Source organism: Canis lupus, chromosome 11 (assembly GCF_048164855.1).
Source record: "Canis lupus baileyi chromosome 11, mCanLup2.hap1, whole genome shotgun sequence".
Classification (NCBI taxonomy): Eukaryota; Metazoa; Chordata; class Mammalia; order Carnivora; family Canidae; genus Canis; species Canis lupus.
In genome coordinates, this window is record NC_132848.1 from 44,792,654 (window position 1) to 44,817,025 (window position 24,372).

At 39.0% G+C, this 24,372-nt stretch overlaps 1 long non-coding RNA gene across 4 annotated transcripts in view; it reads right to left on the reverse strand.

Moving 5' to 3' along the window:
* Nucleotides 1–2,771: 2,771 nt before the first annotated feature.
* The window catches only part of LOC140642283 (uncharacterized), a 121,359-nt gene continuing 99,758 nt past the window's right edge, over nt 2,772–24,372 (reverse strand). For 3 of the 4 annotated variants that reach the window (XR_012038767.1, XR_012038770.1, XR_012038769.1), the window contains exons 2-4: nt 17,899–18,054; nt 12,625–12,722; nt 2,772–3,203 (exon numbers count right to left, since the gene is read on the reverse strand). This is a non-coding gene — a long non-coding RNA (uncharacterized lncRNA). Of the gene's footprint in view, nt 3,204–12,620; nt 12,723–17,898; nt 18,055–24,372 lie in introns of all 4 variants that reach the window. The other variant, XR_012038768.1, reaches the window with a different exon arrangement.

Below are 24,372 nucleotides of genomic sequence, written 5' to 3' on the forward strand. Positions count from 1 at the left end.
GGTTTTGGCTCAGGTCATGTTCTCATGGGTCATGATCTCATGGGTCTTGAGATTGAGCCCTGCCTCAGGCTCCATGCTCAGCAGGGAGTCTGCTTGAAGATTCTCTCCCTCCTCCCTGCCCCTCACTCACACACTCTCTCTCTCTCAAATGGATAAATAAATCTTTTTTAAAAAATCACTGCATTATATTTAGTTGTACGGGCACCTTGGGCAGGCCAGGAGACACTGTTGTTCTGAAAGTTACCGACCTTGATTTCCAATGGACTGGGGAAAACTAACACCAGAGACACAGAGACTAATAGAGCATGTGTTTATTGAAGGTCCACTATGCAATCAATAAACTGTACTAGGCATATGTCCATTCAATGCAAACCAACCAGCAGACACTCAGAAATGTTGAAATGCATGAAAAAATGAGTGCTAAAAAGATGATTTCACTCTTCCTTTACAGAGATCAGACTTGACTACAGAGTCAGATATACAAGCAATAATGACACTCTAATAGTCTGAATGTTTGAATAGAAGAAAGAACAAAAAGCTCAGGGTGGGGAGCAGGGGGAGGTCACAGAAGAAGGGATTACTAATTCTTCCTGGGAAAACTGTGAGAACCTCCCTCAATTCCCTAAAATTGAAATGTGAAAAGAAGCTCAGTCCAGCTGTTCTTAATCAGGGCTGGGACTTATCAAGTGTAATGAGTGGCCTGCCCAGACAGAAGTAAACTGAGGAGATGGTTTTCTTAACTTAGTTTAAGCCACTTCTGGCATCACACTTTGGTCACACTTGTCCATTAAAGTGAACTTGGCACAGAAACATGTCTGTGGGCAACTCAGTTAGAGCAGAATGCATAGTCTTCAATGGAGAATTTTATGAAGACCACATAATAACTTGGTTCAGACTGAGCCCACACAATGGTAGAACTTCATACAGTTTCAATTAACTCCACAAAATTTTTAAAAAATCTGTCTATTTATTCCACAAATCCCTGCTCTGGGCCAGGCACTGTGTAAGTCAACCAAGGAGATCCCTGAGTGTAGAGAGCTTATGTTATAGACCAGAAGACTCACAACTGAAAATCCATGACACAAACCTGTGAAAAGTGCTGTGGAGAAAGAAATCCAGGGTCCCAGGCTTGCACAGCCAAGGCACATCTAATCAGTCTATGGTGATAGCGTGGGCAAATGGCCTGTTTGAAAACTTATTTTTTAAAAATTATGGTAAAAACAATTAATATAAATTCTATGCTCTTAAAAATCTTTGAGGCTACAATACAGTTTTGTTAAAGATAGGAACGATGTTGTACAGCAGATCTCTAGAATTTATTCATCTTGCATAACTGAAACTTTAAACCTATTGGCCAACTCTCCATTTCCCCCTCCTACATAAGCCCCTGGCAACCACCATTTTATTTTCTGCTTCTATGAATCTAACTACTTTAGATACCTCCTATAAGTGGAATCATGCAGTATCTTGTCCTTCTGTGAACAGCTTATTTCACTTAGCACAATATCCTCAAGGTTTATCCATTTTGTAGCAGATTATTAGATTTCCTTTTCTTTTTCCTTAAAGGTGGAATAATACTCCATTGTGTATATATATATATATATATATATATAAAATATATTTTATTTGTCCATTCACCTATCTGTGGACATTCAAGTTGTTTCCATATCTTGGCTATTGTAAGGCTGCAATGAATACAAGTGCAAATATCTCTTCAAGATTCCTGATTTCAATTCTTGTGGATAAACACTCAGATGTGGGATTGCTGGGTCATATGGCATTTCAATTTTTAATTTTTTGGGAAACCTTTATACTGTTTTCAATAGTAGCTGCACCATCCTACATCCTGACCAACAGTACACAAGGGTTCCAGTTTCTCCACATCCTCATGATCACTTTTTAAACAAATAAGAGCCATCCTAACAGGTGTTTGAAGATTAATGATGTCGAGCATCTTTTCATACACTTATTTGCCATTTGTACGTTTTCTTTAGGGAAATGTCCATTTAAATCCTTTGTTCACTTAAAAAATTGGTTTATTTGGTTGTTTTGCTACCAAGTTGTAGGAATTCCTTAATCTGGATATTAATCCTTTTTCAGATACATGGTTCTCACATATTTTCTCCCATTCTGTAGGTTGTTTTTTCCACTGTTAATTATTCATTTTGCTGTGCAGAAACTTTTTAGTCTGATGCCATATCACTTGTCTATATTTGCCTTTTTTGCCAGTGCTTTTGGTGTCATATCCAAGAAATTATTGCCAAGGCCAATGTCATGAAGTTTTGCTCCTCTTCTAGGAGTTTTAAAGTTTTAGGTCTGATGTGTAAGTCTTTAATCCATTTTGAGTTCTATTTTTAAAAAATCAATTTCACAGGGGAATCATTTATATACAATTAATATGCCAATTTTAAGTGAACAACTCAATGAATTCTGACAACTCATTGTAACCAAGATATAGAATATGGTAATCACCCCTCTAAGTCAGTCTTGTGAGCCTTATAATATATTCTTTTATGTCTAGCCTCTTTCTCTCAACATGATGTTTTGAGATTCATCAATGTTGTTCCATGTATTAGTTCATCCCCCTTTACTATTGAGTAGTATTCCACTGTATGGATATTCCACATTTTGTTCATTCATCTATGGATGGGCATTTGGATCGTTTCTAGTTGTGGGCTAGTATGTGTAAAGCTGCTATGAGTATTCAGGTACAAGCCTTTGTTTGGACACATAGTTTTATTTTCATGGGGAAATACCTAGAGTGCAATTGCTGGGTCTTGGGGTAAGCATAGTGCATATTTATCAAACTATTTTACAAGATGGTTATGCCATTTTACACTCCCACCATACTGTGTGACAATTCCAGTCCATCTATTGGTTATCTATTGATGCATAAAAACTCACTACAAATGTAGAGGGTTAAAACAACGCATATTTATTATCATACAGTTGATGCAGTTCAAGAATTTTGGCATCATTTAGCTGAGTCCTTTGTTTCAGGGTCTCTTGTGAGGCTGCAATCAAGGTGTTGCCAGAGCTGTGGTTCATCAGAGGAACAACTGGGTAAGGATCCATTTCCAAATTCATGTGGCTGTTGGCAGGAATCATTTCCTTGTGGGCTGTCAGGCTTCAGCAACTGTTGGATGTTGGCCAGTGGCCACATTCAGTTCTTTGCCCCATCGGCCTCTTCATATAGCAGCTTACTTCATCAAATATAGCAAGGGAGATAGCCATTAGAGATAATTGGCTAGCAAGATAGAAGCTATAATCTATAAAGTAAACACAAAAGTGATATCACATCACTCTTGCCACGTTCCCTTGCTCACCCACATAAGTCTCACCCACATTTAAAGGGAGGGGATTATATAAGGGAATGAACATCAGGAACCAGGGATCACTGAGGGCCATGTTAGAGTCTGTCTGCCACACTCCACATCCTTGTAACATTTGGTATTATCAATCTTTTTTTTTTTTTTATTTTAGCCTTTCTAGTGGATGTGTACTGCTCTATCACTGTGATATATTTCCCTGATTACTGATATGTTGAACATCTTTTCATAAGCTTACTAGCTATTTGGATTTTTAAAAAAGATTTATTTATTTATTTGAGAGAGAGAGAGAGACAGAGAATGCAGGAAGTAGGGGCAGAGGAAGATGGAGTGAGAGTCTTAGGCTGACTCCACACTGAGCACAGAGCCCAGTGTGGGGCTTGATCTCATGACAAGATCATGACTTGAGCCGAAACCAAGAGTCAGGTGCTTAACCAACTATGCCACCTAGGCACCTCTGTGTATCTTTTTTATAAAATGTATATTTGTATCTTTTAATCCCACTCTTTAAAATTGAATTATTTTTATTTCTGAATTGCAGTTTTTCATTTATTTTGGATATAAGTCCTTTTTTCAGATAAAGGTTCAGATAAGATTTTATCATAATCTGCAGTTTGCCTATTTATTTTCTTACTGGTCACTTTTGATTAAAATTTTTAGATTTTGATTAAGTGTAATGTATAATTTTTCCCTTTTATAGATGTTGTTCTGTCTATGAAATCACTATCTTCTCCCAATGAGTAAGATATGCTCCAATATTTTCTTCTAAAAGCTCTATGGTTTTAGTTTTTATATTTAGGTTTGCAATACATTTTGAGTTTTATTTTGAGTTTATATGTTTATGCTGGGAGGAAGGTGATGAGCTTTCCCCTCCCTCCAATATGAATATCCAGTTGTTCTAATACTGTATGTTGAAAAAAAACTCTTTTTCCTATTGAATTATCCTGGCCCCTTTGTTAAAAATCCATTGACATGTGGGTCTATATCTACTCATTTTTTGGCTCTACTGGCCCATATAACTATTCTTGCACCAATACCCACATTGTCTTGATCACTGTACATTTTGTAAGTCTTTAAATTGGGTAATATTAAGTACTCTAACTTTTGTATTCTTTTTCAAAATTCTTGGGATAATCTAGATTCTTTGCATTTTCTATACGAATTTCAACATTACCTAATTTTTACAAAAGAAGTCTGTTGAGAATTTGATTGGATTGTTTTGAGTCTATAGATCAATTTAAGAATTGACATCTTAATAATACTGAATCTTTTCCCATGGATATGGCACAACTATCCATTCATTTGGGTGTTCTTTAATTTCTGTCAGCAACGTTTTATAGTGTACACTATATATTTCTTTAACATGTTTTACTTAAATTTATCCCTAACTATGTCTGTTTCTTGGTGATACTCTAAATGTATTGTTTTAAAATTTCAATTTTCAATTGTTTGTTGCTAGTATATGGAAATACAATTCACTTTGTTTATTGACCTGTGAATTTCATCCTTTGCTTTTGCTAAAATCAGTTATTCAGTTCTAATAGCTTTTTTCCTTTGACAGATTCTAGTGATTTTCTTTGTACACAAATATATTGTCTCCAAAAAATGAGTTATATTTCCTCCTTTCCAATCTGATATGCCTTTTGTATCTTTTTTTGCTTTGCCTTATTACGTTGACTATGACCTCCAGTATGATGTTGAATAAAAGCAGTGCACAAGGGTACACTATCAGATTTCTGAACTTAGGAGAAAAGCATACTCTTTACCCATCATTACTCTCAAGATGGTATTAGTTGTTTCAAGTTTTTCATAGGTGCATTTTATAAGGTTGAGGAAGTTCTCTTCTATTTCTACCTTGCTGAGAGACTTTTCATAAGTGGGTTTTAAATTTTGTCAACTGATTTTCCTAAATCTATTTGGTTTCATTAATTTTTTAGTTTGTTGATATAGTGAGTTACATTAATGGATTTTCCAATGTTAAATGAAACATGCATTCCTGGGATAAACCCAATTGGTCATGCATGATGTGTTATTATTTTTATATTTTGCTGGAATTGGTTTTCTAAGATTCCTTAAGAATTTTTGAATCCATATTCATGAATGATGTTTGTCCGCATTTTCTTTTCTTGTAATGCCTTTGTATGGTTTTGGTATCAGGGTAATGCTGGGCTCATGAATGAGTTGGGAAGTGTGTCTTCCTCTAATTTCTGGAAAAAAAATTGGGTAGAATTGGGGTATTTCTTCCTTAAAAGTTTCAGAAAATTTTCCAGTGAAGTCATCTGTGCCTATAATTTTCTTTGAGCAAATGCAGCAATTATGCAATTGTAATTACTTAAATACATATACAATTGTTCAGTTGTCTCTTCTGGAGACAGTTTTGATATTTGTATTTTTCAAGAAATTTGTCCATTTCATCTATGCTGTTTGAATTTATTGGCATGAAATTGCTCACATATGTCCTTATCTTTTTTTAAGAAAGGGCTTTATTGAGCTACAATTAACATGAAGTAATTGTGCATATTAAGTGTACAGTTTTTTATTTTTTTAAATATTTATTTGAGAGAGAGAGAAAGAGAAAACATGAGTGGGGTGAGAGGCAGAGGGAGAGAGAGAGAAGTAGACTCCCTGCCGAGCAGGGTGGGGTGCCACAAGGCTCCCAAAGGTACAGTTTTTAAAGTTTTGACATATGTATAGCTCTGTGATCTCTGGAGTTCTCTCTTCATACAATCTCTCTTCTCTGGCATTCTGTCCTGTAATCTCCAGCTGCTGGACCATCAGCTCTGGACCATCAGCTCTGTGTCCACCATTCAGTGAGCCACCAGGCTCCACCTGTCCTCCCTATCCCTGCACAAAGGTCTGTAGATGAGGCAGTTATGGGGTTTACCCTATTTGTTTCCTGTCTCTCAGGAAACTATTGTCCTTTGTTGCCTGCTGTCTAATGCCTTGAAGACCACTGTTTCATATATTTTACCCCAACTTTTCATGTTGTCTCATGCAGGAAGATATGTCCAGTACAGTTCCAAATCTCTGAGTACAAACATGTTTAGTGTTGTTAAATCTTCTTTAGTATTAAAGGTTATTAGGTAAAATGAGTCATTTATCCTTTTGAAATATTCCCTTTCATCATTGATTGTGTGCCTTATTCAGAAGTCTGCTTTGTATGACATTAATAGAACCACTCCAGATTTCTTATAATTAGTGTTTGCATGGTATATCTTTTTCCATCCTTTTGATCCTCTCTATTTCCACACATGTGTGCACATGTGTGTGTGTGTGTGTGTGTGTGTGTGCCTGTGTTTTATTTTGGAAACAGCTCTTGCTTTCCTATTCAGTTTCATAATTTTGCTTTTAATTGTAATATTTAGACCAGCCTTTTCCAATAGATCTTTCTCTGATGGTGCAAATGTTACAAATTATCTGTTTAATATGCTAGCCACTAATTAGGTGGCTACTGAGCACTTGAAACATTGCTGGTGTGACTGAAGAGCTAAATAGTTTATTTTAGTAAATTTTAAGCTAATTTGAAGAGCTCCATGTGGCTAGTGGTTAGTGTATTGGACAGTAAGGATTAGGCCACTTACATTTAAGGTAATTACTGATACCTAAGCTTACCATCTCATTATTCGTTTTCTATATTTTGTTTTTTTTTCATTTCTCCTCTGTTCCTTTTTTTCTTTTCCTCCCTATTTTATATTGAATATATTTTATTATTCCTTAGTATCTCCACCATTCACTTATTAGCTATATCTTTTGTTTTAGTGTGTTAGTTTGTTCTGAAATTTATCATATTCATCTCTAATAATCAAAATGTACCTTTAGATGATATCATATTTTCTCACTCATAAGAAAAATATAAATATACCTCCATTTTTTTCCTTCCATCTTTTGTGCTACTGTTATGTATTTTATTTCGACTCATATTACAAATTCTGGTATATATTGTCATTATGTTTGCCTTAAACAATTAACTATCTTTTAAGGAGTTTGTTTTTTAAAATAATAAAAAGTATTTTATAGTTACACAGATATTTAAAAATCTGTTGCTTCTCATTTCTTTGTGTAGATCCAAGTTTCCATCTAGGATCATGCTCCTTCATCATTAACACTTCTGTCATGGTACAGGTCTGCTTGTGAAGAATTATCTTAGCTTTTATTTATCTGAAAAGACTTCAGCTTTTCTTCCTCTTAATGGTATTTACTAGGTATATAATTCTAGGATGACCCTTTTTATACTTCATCATGTTAGACATTTTGTTCCATGCCTTTTACAATTTCTTACTAGAAATTTATTGCCACTCTTTGTTTCTTTGTACTTAAAGCAACATTTTTAGTCTGGCTCGCTCTTTTTATTTAAATTCAATTGGCCAACATAAAGTACATATGTAGTTTCAGATGTAGTGTGCAATGATTTATGAGTATAACATCCAGGGCTTAAGTCCATGCACTCTGGCTCTTAAGATGATCTTTTTATGACTTAGGCTCAGGAATTTATTTTTTTAGCTTGTTTTTTTCTTTAATAGCACCTTTATTGAGATCTAATTCACATGCCATAAAATTCACATTCCATAGATTGTAGTATATCCAGAGTTGTGCATCAATCACTATTGGATTCCAGAACAATTTCAATACTCTAAAATGAAATCCCATTCCCATTGGCAGTCATTCCCATTCCCTTATCCCTCTTGGCCCTGGAAACCACTCATCTACTGTTTGTTTCTATTGATTTGCACCTATCTGGACATTGCATGTAAATGGCATAATACAATCTGAATTTTATTTTTTATGGACAAATAATATTCCATTGTATAGATATACCACATATTGTTTACCCATTCATCATTTAATGGACACTTGGGTTGCTTTTACTTGTTGGCTACTATGAATCATGCTACAATGAACATTTGTGTTGAAATTTTCAGTTATCTTAGGTATATACTTTTTTTTAAGATTTATTTATTTATTCATGAGAGACACACACAGAGAGAGGAAGAGACATGGGCAGAGGGAGAAGCAGACTCCCCATGGGGAGCCCAATAAGGGACTAAATCCCGGATCCTGGGATCACACCCTGAGCTGAAGGCAGACGCGCTCAACTACTGAGCCACCCAGGAGCCCCTAGGTATGTACTTTGGAATGAAATTGCTGGATCATATGGTAAATCTATTTTATATTTTTGAGAAATTGCTAAACTGTTCATAGCAGCTGTACCATTTCACATTCCTACCAGCAATGTGTAAGGGTTCCAATTTCTCCACGTTTGTTTATCGTCCATCTTTTCTGTTAAGGCTCAGGAATTTATATTTGGTGTGATTTGGTGTGGTTTACTTTGTGCTTATCTTTCTTAGGATTTCTGATCTTCATGGATCTCTGGGTTTATAAATTTTTTATAAAATTTGGAAAAAATTATTCCTATATATGTTTTTTTCCCCTCTTCCTCTTCCCCCTTTTCTGGGAGTTCTAATTGCATGTAAGTTAGACTGCCTGATTTGTCCTACAAGTCACTGCTATCTGGTTCACTTTTTTAAAAAATTTTATTTATTTATTCATGATAGAGAGAGTGAGAGAGACAGAGACAGAGACAGAGACACAGGCAGAGAGAGAAGCAGGCTCCATGCTGGGAACCCGACAGAGGACTCGATCCCAGGACTCCAGGATCACGTCCTGGGCCAAAGGCAGGCGCTAAACTGCTGAGCCACCCAGGGATCCCCATCTGGTTCACTTTTTAAAGTTTTTTTAAAGTTCTCCCCTCTCTGTTCTCCATTTGGGTGGTTTATTTTGCTATGTCTTCATCTTCCAGTTCATGCATCTTTCTTCTGTAGTGCCTAGTCCATGGCTATTCCTATCTGGTGTAGGGGAGGGATTGAGCAAAGGCCAGAGATGTAAGGCAGCCAGGGGTGCTTTGGGAACTGCAGGAGTCCAGTGTGGTCTTGCCATGCTCACTTCAAGCTCAGCCTATGGAGAAAGGAAGGCCTATGTTTTGGTCCACTGCATGGATCCTTTGCAGGAAACTGAATAAGGATGTAGCTATTTTCCAACTGTGAAATCTCTCCCCAGAGGGTCAAATTCTCCTCCCTTTCATAATGCAAAGGGAGTAGTCATCTTCCCATCTCTCTCGGAGGTGCCTCCTACTCTTGTCTAATTGGAAATATCTCCAGATCCACACAATGCTGCAGCTGGCAGCCCACCAGTTCCCTCTATGCAGCAGAGCTGCTAAAGTTGACTGCTGTGAATGATGAAGAAATCTGAGCTATGTGAGAGGAAAATCGGAAATGTCCCTTGCCAAAACTATTGTGCTGAAGTCTTTGGGATTTGAATGAAGTTAACTGAGTTCTGGTAATTTCGATCAATGCACTTTAAATGATAGGATCTAGAATGAGGCAAAAGACAGTGTTTTTTTTATTCAATATGCAAATCATCTGAATGTATCTTCAGATGACTCTGTACCTTTGATTAATCATTTGTAATTCTCCTCTAAGAAAATGTGGAATTGATGGAGCTGATGACTTTCCAGGAAAAGTGCCATGCTGCTACCCTGAGACCTTTCAGTACCTATATTAAATGAATGCCTATGTACAGACTTGTGTGGGAAAAATGTGATCCCATGAAGAGTGTTGTTAAAGAAGCAACAGTACCCAAACCCTCATGATTCCTGAATTTTCTGTGCTCACAGCAAACCAACAGGGAAAGAGCAACTCAGCCCAGCCCACATCCACATGGGCTCCCTAAATTAGAACTTAGAGCTAAAGCTAGAAAAGTGTGTTTATTTTATGCAACCAATCTTTTCCAGAAAACAAATTTCAGGGCACCTGGGTGGCTCAGTTGAGCATCTGCCTTTGGCTCAGGGTATGACCCTGGAGTCCTGGGATCGAGTCCCACATCAGGTTCCTTGGAGGGAGCCTGCTTCTCCCTCTGCCTATGTCTTTGTCTCTCTCTATGTTTCTCATGAATAAATAAAATCTTAAAAAATGATAATGAATTTCAATTTTGTTTTTGTAAATAGTATAATTTTCAATTAGGTGCTAGGTGAACAATATATGTTTAAGAAACTCATTCAAATTAGGACTATCATGAATAAACCATTTTAATACAACAGAAAAGGAAAACAAAATGCAATTTTTATGATCAAGCACTTGGGAAGATTAAACCAATCATGCTGATATCTATAGAAATGAATGAACAGGTGGCAGGACACTGCTGAAGGGAATCTGCCGTATAAGGTGGGACTTGAGAGCACTCTGGAGTAAGGAGACCTGGGCTCCAGACCTATTGGTTACAGGTTCAGGGGTCTTTGCACATCATTCAACATTCTAAATTTGTGGCTTCTGCCTTTGTAATACGGTTATAATAATATCTGTCTCACTAAGTGTTGAAAATATTAATATATGCAATGGTACTTTATAAGTTGTAAAACCCTATCACTACTCATGGGCCAGATTTCAAAAAAAGCAGAGACTCTTATGGGCTGCTGTCACCAGACAGGAGGTTTGTAAGTAGAAAGTCTGAAGGTCGGTTAGACCTTACAGAAGCCATGAAGAATAGAAGAGCAAGTGTTCCAGGCTAGAGGGATAGCATGACCGAGATGAACTCTGCACCACTGGAAAGCAGCCTCCTTCTCCTCTAATAATGTTTCTCGTCCCTCCTCTATCACAGCCATCCAGGGTGATCTAAACTCCAGGGATGGAAGTGACAAATTAGCTCTACAAAGGCACAGCATCTGGACCATTCCTGCCTGGGGGCAAGAAGTGGTCTCTGATTTGATTTGAAGATGGAGGTTGTATCTGGAACCAGTGGCTCTGACCACTGGGGGCACTTCTAAATCAGCATGGAACAAGAATGCCTGATCTCCATCATTGAGTTGCACTGAAGCAGACTTTCTGGGAATACAGTGGCTTGGATGGTGCTATTTTTAAACAAAATCTATAAGTAATTCTGCTGAACAACAAGTTGAGAGCTGCTGTTTAGCTTTTGATCCATGGATAGAGAAATTTTTTCTCAACAGAAACAACCTGCCATCCATTAGATTGGAAAAATTAACTCTATTTGCTAGTGGCCCCAGGAGAGGGCCAGAAGATCTGAAACCTTACCAGAGACTTCCTGCCCATGTCCTTAGAACTCCAGGCTCATCCTCCTGCCTGACTCTGACAGGTGAAGGCTTCAGCCATTCTCAGCAATGGAGAACACTTCACACAGAGAGCATGGCACCTGCCATGGCCCACAAAATTGTGCATTGCACGAGCTCTCCTGTGTAAGCCCTTTAATGTCCTCACTGTCCATACCCACCCTGCACAGCTCTCTGCACAGACCTTGCAGAATTGAGGGAGGAAACTGAAGCCATACATCCTCACACATGCCTAAGCTAATATTAGCCTTATTAACAATAAGTCACTCTTTCATCAGATCTACTATTATTTTAGAATTTTATTATCTATCTCTTCCACTGAAGGTAAGATACAAGCAAGCAAGGATCTTTTTTGTTACTCACCGCTATTTCCCCAGTGCCTAGAAATGTGCCTGGTATATTATAGGTCCTCAACATGTAGTATATGAATAATCAAATGGCCTCCCATTTCTGAGAACTTATTATGTGCTAGACCCAGTGTTATGCCTTTATGTCTATCATCACATTTAATTCACACAACAACTCCATATGGGAGGTGCTATTATACATTCCCATTTTAGAGCAGAGGAAACTGAAATTCTGAGAAGTTAAGACACCTGCTCAAAGTTACACACATAAATAAGAAGTGGAATGAGGCCTTGGATCCATGACTTTCCAGTTCCAAAGACCAAGCTTTTAAGGATTTTGTACTAATTCCTCACACTCAAGATAGTACAGGAACATGTCCTCCACAAGAACTGCTTATGAAACTGGTTTTACTTATGAAACTGGTTTTACTCTGACCCAGAGTAATAGTGTGTTAGTGGAACAATGTCCAGACAATGGTATTTCCTGGGAAGGAGAGTCAGCATTGCAATCTAAGGGGGAGTTCTATCCCTATACCTCACCTCCCAAATCCAGGATTCTTCAAGAAATCTACACAATACCAGATATGCTCATACTCTTTGGAAGATTTCTTTTTTTATTGTTACCCTACCAGCATATTGAAAAGGCCAAGGTGAGATCAAAGTGTGTCTCTCTTTGATGGTGAGACTGTGGATGACTTTTATTTTACCCTTTACATTTTTCTACAATGAATATGTGTATTAATTACGGTAAGGATTAAGCTGGTCTAACAAAGAGACTGCAAAATGCATTAGCCTACATAAATTCAAAGTTTCTTTTTCTCTTACCTACCAGTCTGAGATCACCCAGGGTCCTAGCTGGCCCTGCACTGGTCTAAGGTGTCTGCTGCTTCAGTTGTCCTTGTTGAGAGTAGCTCATCAGCACCACCTCTAGGACAAGAGGAAGAAGTAAGAGGTCATAAATGCCTCTATTTCAAGGAGGTACTTCTATCTTGGCAAAAATCCAGTTACATGGCTACATCTAGCTGCAAGGGAGGCTAGGAAACCAGTCTCTGGCTGGGCAACCATGTGTCCTCCCAACACTCACACACAGAGAGAATTCCATTATTAAAAGATAGAAAGGAAGAATGGATATTAGGGGGATAATAGTTTCTGCCATAATGTATATTTATTACTTCTGATTAAAAAATCTGCCCCCCCAAGAAATATGACTTTTTAAAATTAGTATACATCAAGATTGACTTTTTAAAAAATATGGACAGGTCCATGGGTTTAAGCACACCAATGGATTAGGGTAACCTCCACCAGAATCAAGATACAGAACAATTCCGGGGCACCTGGGTGGCTCAGTGGTTGAGCATCTGCCTTTGGCTCAGGTCGTGAGCCCGGGTTCCTGGGATCGAGTCCCACATCAGGCTCCCCAGAGGGAGCCTGCTTCTCCCTCTGTCTTTATCTCTGCCTCTCTCTCTCTAATGAATAAATAAAATCTTTAAAAAAAGATACAGAACAGTTCCATCACCCAAAAAAGCTCTCTTATACTGCTGTACCCTAAACACACCCTCTTCCTCCTCTTCATCACCTACTGATGAACATTTATTTGTTATCTCTCACTATACTTCTTTTTGAGAATCTCATATAAACAGAATCATATAGTATGTAACCTTTCCAGACTGGTTCCTTTCACTCAGCATAATGCCTTTGAGATTTATCCCATTGTTATGTGTATAATGGTTTCTTGCTAATGTATTGATATACCACTTTATTTGCCCATCTACCCACTGAAAGACATTAGATTGTTTCCAGTTTTTGGTAATTATTCATAGAACAGCTTTAAACATATGTGGACAGGGTTCTGAATGAACATAAATTTTCATTTTTCCAGAGCAAATACCTAAAAATAGGATTGCTGGGTGAGATGACACGTGTACATTTATTTTTATAAGAAACTGCCAAACTGTTCTAGAGTGACTGTACCAATTTACATTTCAACTAGCAATGTACATAGGAGTTCCATACTACTGAATCCTCACCAGGTCCTAGCACTGTTAGTATTTTTTTTTAATTTTAGCCGTTCTAATACATACATAATGATATTTCATTATAGTTTGAATTTACATATCTCTACTGGCTAATGATGTTGGACATCTTTCATGTGCTTATTTGCCATCCATATACTCTCTTCGGTGAAGGGTCTGTTTAAGTCTTTTGCCAATTTTTTCACTGGGTTGTTTGTTGAATAAGACAGTTTTTAACATATCTTGGACACAAGCCCTTTGTTAGATATGTGATTTGCAAGTGTTTCCTCCCAGTTTTCAGCTTGTGTTTTGATTCTTCAAGAATATCTTTCACAGAACCAAAGCTTTCAGTTTTGATTAAGTCCAAATTATCAATTTTTTTTCTTTTATGAATTCGACTTTTGCTATAATGTCTAAGAACTCTTTGCCTAACCTCAGGTCACAAAGATGCTCTACATTTTCCTTGAAAAGTTTTATAGTTGCATATTTTCCCTTAGGATCTATGATCCATTTTGAGTTAAGTTTTGTATAAAGTGTGAGATTTAGATAGAGGTTCACTTTTTTGTGTGTATGAATGCCAATACCATTTGTTGAAAACACTATCATATCTCCACTGAATTTCTTTTGTATGTTTGGCAAAAATCAACCATTCATATTTGTTTGTGTCTATGTCTGTACTCTCTATTGTGTTCTGCTGATATATGTATCTCTCTCTCTCTGCCAATACCATATTGTTTGATTATTTTAAAATAAATCTTAAAATTGAATAGTGGGATTCTTCAAAAGCCAATATTCTTTTGAGTATTCTAGTTTCTTTGCCTTTCATATTGACTTTAGAATCAGCTTGTCAAATATCTATAAAAATTCTGCTAGGATTTTGGTTGAAACTGCATTTAATCCATAGGTCAATTCAGAGGAAAACAGCTTTTTTCCTATGTGGAATCTTCCAATCCATGAACATCATTGGTTCCACATATATTTAGGTCTTCTTTGGTTTATTTCATCAGTATTTCAGAGTTTTAGCACATAGGCTTTATGTATATTTTGTTAGAATTGTACCTACATATTTCCTTCTAAGGGGAGTTCTTTTACATGGTACCTTTTAAAAATTATTCAATACTAATATTTAGAAATATGACAGATTTTTGTGTTTTGACTTTGTATCCTAGAATGTGACTAAACTCATTGCTATGGACTGAATTCTCTCCTTTCAAAATTCATATGTTCAAGCCCTAATCCCCCATGTGAGTGTATTAGGAGACAGGGCCTTTTAGGAGGTAATTAAGGTTAAATGAGATCATAAGAGTGGAGCCCTAAGACAGTAAGAGTGATGTCCTTATAAGAAGAGGAAGAGAAATGCATACAGGAACCTGCACACAGAGGAAAGGCCACATGAGGACATAGTGAGAAGGTCGACAATCTGCAAGCCAGAAATCAACCTTGTCAACATCTTGATCTTGGACTTCTAGCCTCCAGAATTTTGAGAAAGTAAATTCTGTTGTATAAGTCACCCAGTCCGTCATATTTTTTTTATGAAAGTACTAGTAGACTTATAAATAAGCACTCACTTATTTACAGGAGTTTTTGATAGATTACTTGGGACTTTCTATGTAGATAATCATGTAATCTGCAAATAGGGAAAGCTTTATGTCTTCCTTTCTAATATATGTGGTTTTTACTTTTATTTCTTGTCTTATTGCAGAGCCTAGAACTGCCAGTAGTAGTATTTTAGTAAGTGTGGTGAAAGAAGACATCATTGGCTTGACCTGTTCCCAGTTTTAGGGGGAAGGCATTCAGTCTTTCCCCATTAACTATGATGTTAGTTGAAAGATTTTGCTGATGCTCTTTATCAGGTTGAAGTGATTCCCTTCTATTCCTAACCTGTTGAGAGTTTTTATCATGAGTTGGCTTTGGAGTTTGTCAAATGCTTTTCCTATTTCAAATTGCATGATTATATATTTCTTCTTAGCTTATTGATATAGCAGATAAGTTTAAATAATTTTTTGAATGATGAACTAGCTTTTTATACCTAGCTTTTATACCTGTTTGGTCATGGTGTATGATTCCTTTTATATATTCATAGATCCAATTTGGTGATATTTTGTTGAATATTTCTGCATCTAAATTCATGAGAGATATTCACCTGTAGTTTTAATTTTTTGCACTCTTTGTCTGATTTTGATATCAGGGTAAAACTGACCTCATAAAACTGGTTGGGACATTTTCCTTCCCTTTATATGTCCTGGAAGAGTTTGTGCATATTAGTGCATAATATAAACCTATATTTTTATTATAGGTTTGGTAGAATTTGCCAGTGAAACTATCTTGTTTTGGAGATTTCTTTTTTTTTTAAGATTTTATTTATTTATTCATGAGAGACACAGAGAGAGAGAGAGAGAGGCAGAGGCACAGGCAGAGGGAGAAGCAGGCTCCATGCAGGGAGCCTGACGGGGAACTTAATCCTGGGTCTCCAGGATCAGGCCCTGGACGGAAGGCGGTGCTAAACCGCTGAGCCACCTGGGCTGCCCTTGGAGATTTCTTTTGTGGAAAGTTTTTAATTATACATTTAACTGGTTTTATAGTTCCAGGACTATTCAGGTTAACTATTTCATCGTGAGTGAGTTTAGATTCTTTGTGGATTTCAAGGAATTGGCCCATTCCAACTAATTTGTTGGATTTATGTACGTGGAATTTCATAGTATTTCTCTATTATCCTTTCAATGGCTTTGGGGTCTGTGGTTGATTCTTTGTAAAACACATTCCACAAGGAACCATATTCTATCGATTCATATAATTTCTCAATTTGCTAATAATATTCTTTTATGGTCTTTGGATCCTGCACATCTTTAGGGATTATAAAATGGGTTTGTAACAGGAATGGCATCTTTAGTTTAGATATATAAGGTAATGATTGATTTATCTAGTGTGTGGGCTTTTTGCTGCTGTCAGGCCTCCATTCCTCAGCCTTCAACCAGCTAGCTCCTAGGAAAAGATGGATACAAGCTCAATCACCAATTTTTAGTTCTTCCTCCACCCTCTGTTTTAAATCTCCCCCTTCTATGACAGGAAAGAGATGAAAGCACAATACTTCCTTCTTAGAAAATCTTCAACCCTGCCTTAATATTGTTTTCAAGTCCTCAATTAGTAATTTGGAAAGAAGCTTGGGATAAATTAATAACTTGGTCATTATCTGCTATTATTCCCTCTCTGGAGTTGTTTATCAGAACTGTTCTTACAGTGAATGATTGTCTTCCTGTTACAGATCAAGAAGCTATGTTCCTTTAAAATAAGTATCTTTTATAGAAATTGTACAATATACCTGGATGTTATAGATATTATCTTTATCAGTAATAATATCAGGGTGGGGTTTATTATTTTCATTTCTTAGAAAAGAACAATAAAGCTAAGAGATGTTCAGTTCAAGAATGTTTCATGTTTCTGGTTGGCTGTCTGACCCTGAAAAGATTACTTAATTGGTAATTAAGCCTCAGTTTCTTGATCTGTAAAATGGTAATAATAATATTACTTAATTCATAGGATTGGTTGAGAATTAAATGTGTCTGGCACATACTAAGAATCCAGTAAATTTTGTCATTATCCTTCTGTTATTACTATAGAATATACTATTTTCTTTGAAACTTTTACTGAATTTGTACTAAATATTCTTTAAAATTTATAAGCATTAAATTGAAAAAATAAAGTTAATTTGTACTCAATTAAGGAAATCTTGACTAACCAGACCACACAAATTATTCCTTAAGTTAACTGTTTCTTTTTTTTTTCTGCCCTCAGATCAGGTTCATAAGAAATGAACAGGGTATATTTAAAATAACAGACTCAGTATTCTATGGAAAAACAACCACCTCTGTGCCTTCTTACATTCTTGGTCCTGGAGAGTCCCTGGCTGGTGAGAGCCATCATCATCCCAGATGGCCTTACACAGGTTCATTAAGTTTACCAAGACAGGAAAATGGGCTAATGTTTTGTGCAAAATAGGATTTCTGTTCCCATTTCTCCCCCTCTGACTTCTTTTGCCATGTGACCTTGCATTGCTTCTCAATAGAGTAGATGGAATATACTTCCACACCTACCTGGATTTGGCCATGTGACTTCCTTCAGCCAATAAATTGTGAGCAAATGTGATGCTAAGCAGAGGCTTTAAATGCCTGTGTAGTTTGGCTTGGATGCTTTGCTTCTGCCATCTGCCATCTGCCATGACAGGAATGTGCCTTGGGGAGCTGCTGGTCCTGCAATGAGAAGGCACGTGGAACAGACGTAAGCTCAAACTGGGGCTTGGGGTCAAGTCCAACTGATTCCTGCAGAGAGCCCGAGGTCAACAAGGAAAAGCAGCATTTGTTGTTACAAGCCACTAAGATCTTGAGTTTGTTATGCAGCAAAAACTGACTAATTACATATGTTTTGGTGAATTTTCAACAATAAGAATTAAAATCTATTGTGTGTGGTGATGATAGGGAGTAGGTATTTCAGACACAGCTTGTCAGGAAATCCATTTAATCAAGTAAAGGCTATAAATTTCCTCCACAGCACTCAGGTGAAAGACACATCAGAGTTCCTTACATTTTGTAAATTCACCAACTCTGCTTTAAGCCATCACTTTTACGGATGGTGGGAAATTACATCTCACTTGTATTTTGAGATCCTCGCCCTCTCTTGGGTTGCTTAGAAACATTGGCATTTACAACATCCAGAAAATTGGGGAAAGGCTTATGACTGCTGTTCCTGAATCTCTTGTCCAAGGCCAGTGGGGAGTGTTCTAGTGTTGCAACCCCATTCTCTTCCTTTGTGCTGAGTTGTTCTGGGCATCATGGCTGAGGCTCTCAAGCAGTAGAACCTAGAGAAGTAGTTCTCAAACTCCAGTGTGCACACAGATCATTTGGCAATCCTGCTAAAATATAACTTTAGATCCAGTGGGTCTGTATTTCTGATGAGCTCCCAGGTGATGTTGACATTGCTGGTCATGATCAACACGTTGAGTAGCAGGAACCCAGAGTCCAGCCTTCCACGAAGCTACCCTTCCTCATGAGCACTCTGAATAACTGCGGCTCTGGTCTTCAGCACATGTAGGCCACCTGCCCTCCCCCCTTACCAACTCCCTACCTAATCCCACCCTCCAAGGTTGAACCATTCCCTTTGCCCTCTGTCCTTTATTCACTGGAAATATCTCCTTTTCAGGTAACAAGCTTCACAGCTCTCTGAGACTAGGGTTTAGAAATTAAAGTCTGGATCCTTCTCTCCCTTGCCAAGAGCATCAAAGACCTCCAGGACTCAAAGGCCTGGCTGTTCTTCCAAAAAGGGAGTCAAAGGAGAAAATTAACTCAATTGGCACTAACAGTAATAAAACTGAATGAATATCTCAATAAACCATCCAGCTACATTGGAACAGCCCAATTCCCTGGATTGCCAACTAGAGAATATTGTCCTGGAGACAGGTCTTTGGCTCAACCTGGTAACTACACATGCCTTCTGTCAGCTCAGAATTCTTGGTCACTTCACATTCAGAGGCCTTGGAAATGCTGATTTTTAGAACTGGCAGTCAAGATAATTAGCATGTAAATCACACCAAAGGGTTATAAGCAGGGCTGATAGGAACCCAGGGCAGCCTTCCCAGTCCTGCAAGTTGATGGCCAGGAAACTGTTCTGATCGGGTTGCTTTATTTGCTAAATGTTTTGAGTTTAACAGGTTACTTGGGGAATAATTTTGCAGGCATGTATTTGTGTGCCTATTCTTATATATCTCATTTTTTTCCAGTGACCTTACAACACTTCCCAAATTTTGGTTTAAGCATCCAACTCATGCATAAGGTAAAATATCCTTCTATCAAGTCAATCTGTGACTGGTTTGCATGAGAATTCCAAGAAGCCAGCAGTCTTATTTTTTTATTTTTTTATTTTTTTGCCAGCAGCCTTATTTTACCAAAACATTAGGCAGAATTTATCCTGGTGGGATGGTGAGGCTGCTGAGTTCCAGGCCCATGGAGGAGACCCAATGGTGGTCTCTCAAAGAGGGTAGGAGGTGTTATAGAGATGTCAGGTACTACCAGGCTAACATCAAGACCCTCAAATAGCTAAGGGTGCTTTTGTCTCTTTTCTGGCCATTTCTTTTTCTTTCTTTCTGGCCTTTTCTTTTCTTTCGTCTTCTGTTGGCTCCCCTTGAGAAGCAGTTTTCAAAGACCTGAGGCAGCCTACTGAGGCTCTAGATGGGGGCTGGTGAGCTAAGTGCCACAAATCATCTGAGTAAAAGAAAGCTATTCCAGCAAGATGGACTCTTTAGTCTGGAAAGGGATGGGAAGTGAGGTGTGCAAAGCGGGAGTTGAAGATTATAGGCCCCTGGGGGCATTATGGGAATTCCATGGGCTTTGTGTAACCCCCAGTCTCAATTTGCCTGTGATGAACCCCCAAAAGGTCTTCTTGTGCCTGACAGAATGGGTGTCAGGGAAGTGAGGTATTAGGGAAAATGTCTTGCACATATCTAGGCTTGGGGAGAGGCAGAGATCCCAGGGTGTGGTGGAGAAGCTGAGAGAAGGTACGGAGGCCTGGAGCAAGAAGGAGAGGGTCACAGGAAGCTGGCTGGGCCTGACCAAGGTTTCTGGGGCTGAGCAGTAGAAAGGCCAGTGTCCCAAACCCACAGTTTCCCAGCCCAGAGTCAGCACTCACAAGAAGTTTTCATGGGCAGAAACTCACCTTCCCTGCTAGCTCTCTGCTAACCCACTTGTTTCATGTTAGTTAAGCCAGGACGAGTCAGTGTGTTGTGGACACATGGCTGTCGGGCTGGAAGCCATTCTTTAGTACACCTTCAGTTGTGAGGGAAGAAGCCAAAGCCCACTGGTAATTCTCTTCCTTAGCATTCTAGGTACCAGGGTTTTTGAGGTGATTTAGACATGAACTTGGCCACAGAGGTTCCAGTCTAATGGCCTAGTTCATGTGACTTACTCCAAGTCACACAGTAGTTAGTGACAAGGGTTAACCCAGAAGATCTGGCCTCAGTCTCATAACTTTTCCGTCCCTTACACTTCTACCTCTAAAGAGTATCTGTTCCATCACTCTAAGTACATTCTCTCTGTTTTAGTAGGGGAAGAAACCCTATGCTTCTCAGAGTTCAGTCTGCATGTGGATTGCATAGAAACTTATAAAAGGGCAACTCTGATTTGGTAGCTGTGGAGTGAGGCTGATGTTCTGCATCACTAAGTGGCTCCAGGGTGATGCCACTGCTGCAGGTCCACCAATCACACTTCGATTATCAATGCCTTAATCGACTGTAATCCATTGGTACAGGTCTTGGCTGAAAAGGATTCAGAACCAGTCCCTTCTCAGCAGTGATGGGGGTAGAGAAAAGAGGAGCAAAGGATCTGGGAGGAATTAGTCTGCCTTGCAGAGGTGTGGGAGGGACATGCATGGCAGAGTGCCCTGTGTTTGCCATTCCATAATAAGATGGTCTCCAAGTTCCCTTCCATGTCAAGGATTATAAGAGTGTATCATTCCAGCCAGACCCTAAGGTGGTATGGTGGCTGAATTATTATGCAAATCAAGACTATTAAGTAAAGTAAATAGCAGAGCTGACAGCCTATGTAGTATTAACTGAGGAGAACCAAGAATGGTTTCCTTTAATTCCTAATTTTAACCTCCTTTAACTCACCCTCTTATGCCCTACTTGGCTAGTGGTTGACAGTTTCCTTTCTCACTAAAACTTGAGATGCTCCAGGATGGCAGAATTAAGCCACTATCAGTCCCTACACCCAGTGGGAATGGATCAGCTCTTCTCCACATGGAGAAATCTTAGAGACCCTAGGGGTGAGGTCATCTGAGTTCTAATCCTGACCCTGCCACCAACCGGCTGTGCAACCTTATATAGTTTGTATAGTTTCCTTGGGCCTCAGTTTCCTCTCATCTATGATGAAGGGGGTAGGTCAGGTGGGCACTAGGGTCCTCTGGGATTTAATAGCTCAGTATTTTGTCGGAAACAGGAAGAAGGGAATTAATATGGGCCTCTGAGGTAGAGGGAGGTTGGAATCACTAGCTTTCTTTTTTTTTTAATTTTAATTAATTTATTTTTTGAATCACTAGCTTTCAAGTGACATCTCCAGACCTGAAAAGTGCGACTCTTAATTCCTAAATGAGACGAGAGCTGTTAAACTGTCAGGAGAGTGCTAGGCAATGGTAAGAGCACAATGACTGTGAGACAGCATCCCCACTTTGCAGGGCCATGGTGAGGATTCAGTGGCCTGTCTGCAGTAGGTCCTCAATGAGTAGGGTATGGGGACACCAAGTGGAAAGGTCAGCTGCAGACAGGGGCTGAGACCAGCTGCCAATTTCGGATGTTGTCCCAGGCCAGCCCTGCTGTCCAGAATTCCCACTCTAGGATTTTACTCTTTCTTTTCCAATCAAATTTTACCTCAGGTTAGAGCTATTCAAGCAAGTTATTCAGATAACCAAGGCTAAAAATATATGACTTTGGCCAGGAATATCCAGCTAATGATGCCTAGTGCCTCTGTGTTGGCCCCAGTTAAGCAGCCACCTTCACGCTGTCCTGATCACCAGGGCTCTGGATGACGCATCTCCAGCTCATTCTTTCTCCTGTTCTAGAGACCAGAACCAGAATTTACTGCTGCTGTGGGTCAGTAGCTCCCCTCTTCCTCTGTAGTTCTTCTTCCCTCCTCACCCATTCTCTCTCTTCTTCTCCCCAGGCTTGCTGGCAACAAGTCTCCTCCCAAACCCCTGCCTCCTCTATAGTTCCCCACTCGCCTTTGAGTCTTTGTGATGGAAGCCTATTAGAGAGACTTCCTATTTTATGCAGTACTCTAATATTTCCCGCAGTTTCAAAGTGCTTGACTTGCCTGTTGGACTTGCCTCAACTATTCTTCACACTTGGAGGACCAGGGCTCAGGGGGATCAAGTTGGCTGAAGGCACAACTGTCAGAGTATATGGGTACAGATGAATCCAGAACTCTGGTCACTCTAAGGCCCTTTGTGGTTCTCTTTGGGAGCTGGTGTGTGTACTCACCCCTGTGTGCTGGTGGTGCTATTGGCAGGATGGGGTGTATGGCACACACAAGTGGGGTCTGGGGCAGGATGTGCTTTATGGAGTAACACAACTGTCAGCAGAGCCACCTCTTCTCATACCTGTAGCAAGAAGCCAGTTTGCTCAAATGCAACTGGAAAGAATCAGCTCTTGACCCTGATTCTGACCAGGACCAGACCAGGGGTACTGTGGCTACATCTCTGTCTTGTTTTTCTCTCATCAAGTGCAGATCAGCAACAAGCCTGTTCGTAAACACGGATCCTCTCCCCCATTTCTGGGTACTTCCCTGCCCAGCTGTGATTATTAATTTTATGTGTCAACTTGGCTAGGCCATGGTATTCAGTTTCTGGACAAACATGAAAGTAGATGCTGCTGTGAAGGCATTTTTAGATGATATTAACACATTCACATCAGTAGACTTTGAGTAAAGCAGATTACCTTTCATAATGGGTGTGGACCTCATCCAGTCCTAGATGTCCTGGAGGTCCTCTAGGGAGAGGGAACTCTGTCAGCTGACTTCCTTCAGATCTAAATGGCAATACCAGCTCTTCCCTGGGTCTCCAGCCAGCCAGCCTGCCCTGCAGAGTTTGGACTTGCCAACTCCTACAATCATGTGAGCCAATTTCTGAAATCTCTGTCTGTCTCTCTCCTCTACTACCTATCCATCCATCCATCCATCCATCCATCCATCCATCCATTATCTACAGAGAGATAATAATATACACAACACCTGTTGGTTCTGTTTGTCTTGAGAACTTGATGGATATGCCATTTGAGGTGACCACAGAGTCCTGAGGAATAACCCAGAGACAACACCAATGGCAAACTGACGAGGATTGATCTCTTTATCTGTCTGAGGTGAGACTGGACACTGGTGGTTAAAATTCTGGACAGACTGGCACAAGGTGCATCCCCGTTGTCCTAATAACTTTTTGCTGTATCTAAGGGATATAGGGGTGGGACTGTACTTTCATAAATTCCCAGCTGAGTGTATGTCCTAGGTGTCATTTTTTCACATCAAGTTTAAATACTTAATTTATCTTAAAAGTGAAATAATTTCTTACTTTACTATTTCTTCAGAGGAGACCATCAATATCTGTTCTGGGGTTCTGAAGAATCACACCCAATCAATGCAATCTGGGGATTGCTCTTTGTTAAATAGCAGGAGGAGGCCCAAGAGACAGGATCCAGGTCTAGGAGGTACATGTAAGTCCTTGTTTCTCTATCTATAAAACGGGGACAGTGATGGCTGCCATCACCATCATCACCATCATCATTGTCACCCACTGGACTACTACGGAGAGAGAGAAATGATCATAGAAATGTCCTCGTTCCTCCTCATTCTTTATCCCTTCTTGCTCTCTTTTCATTGGTTGCTTCTCAAGGGATGAATAAAGCTCCCCCAGAACTAAGCTGGGAGTTAGCAACCAATACAGTACATCAATCTAAGCTAAAAGGTAAGGCTTTCAGGTCAGTAGGTTTTGATGTTTGTCTCCATTCCCCTCACCTCCAGCTTCTGCAATGCCTG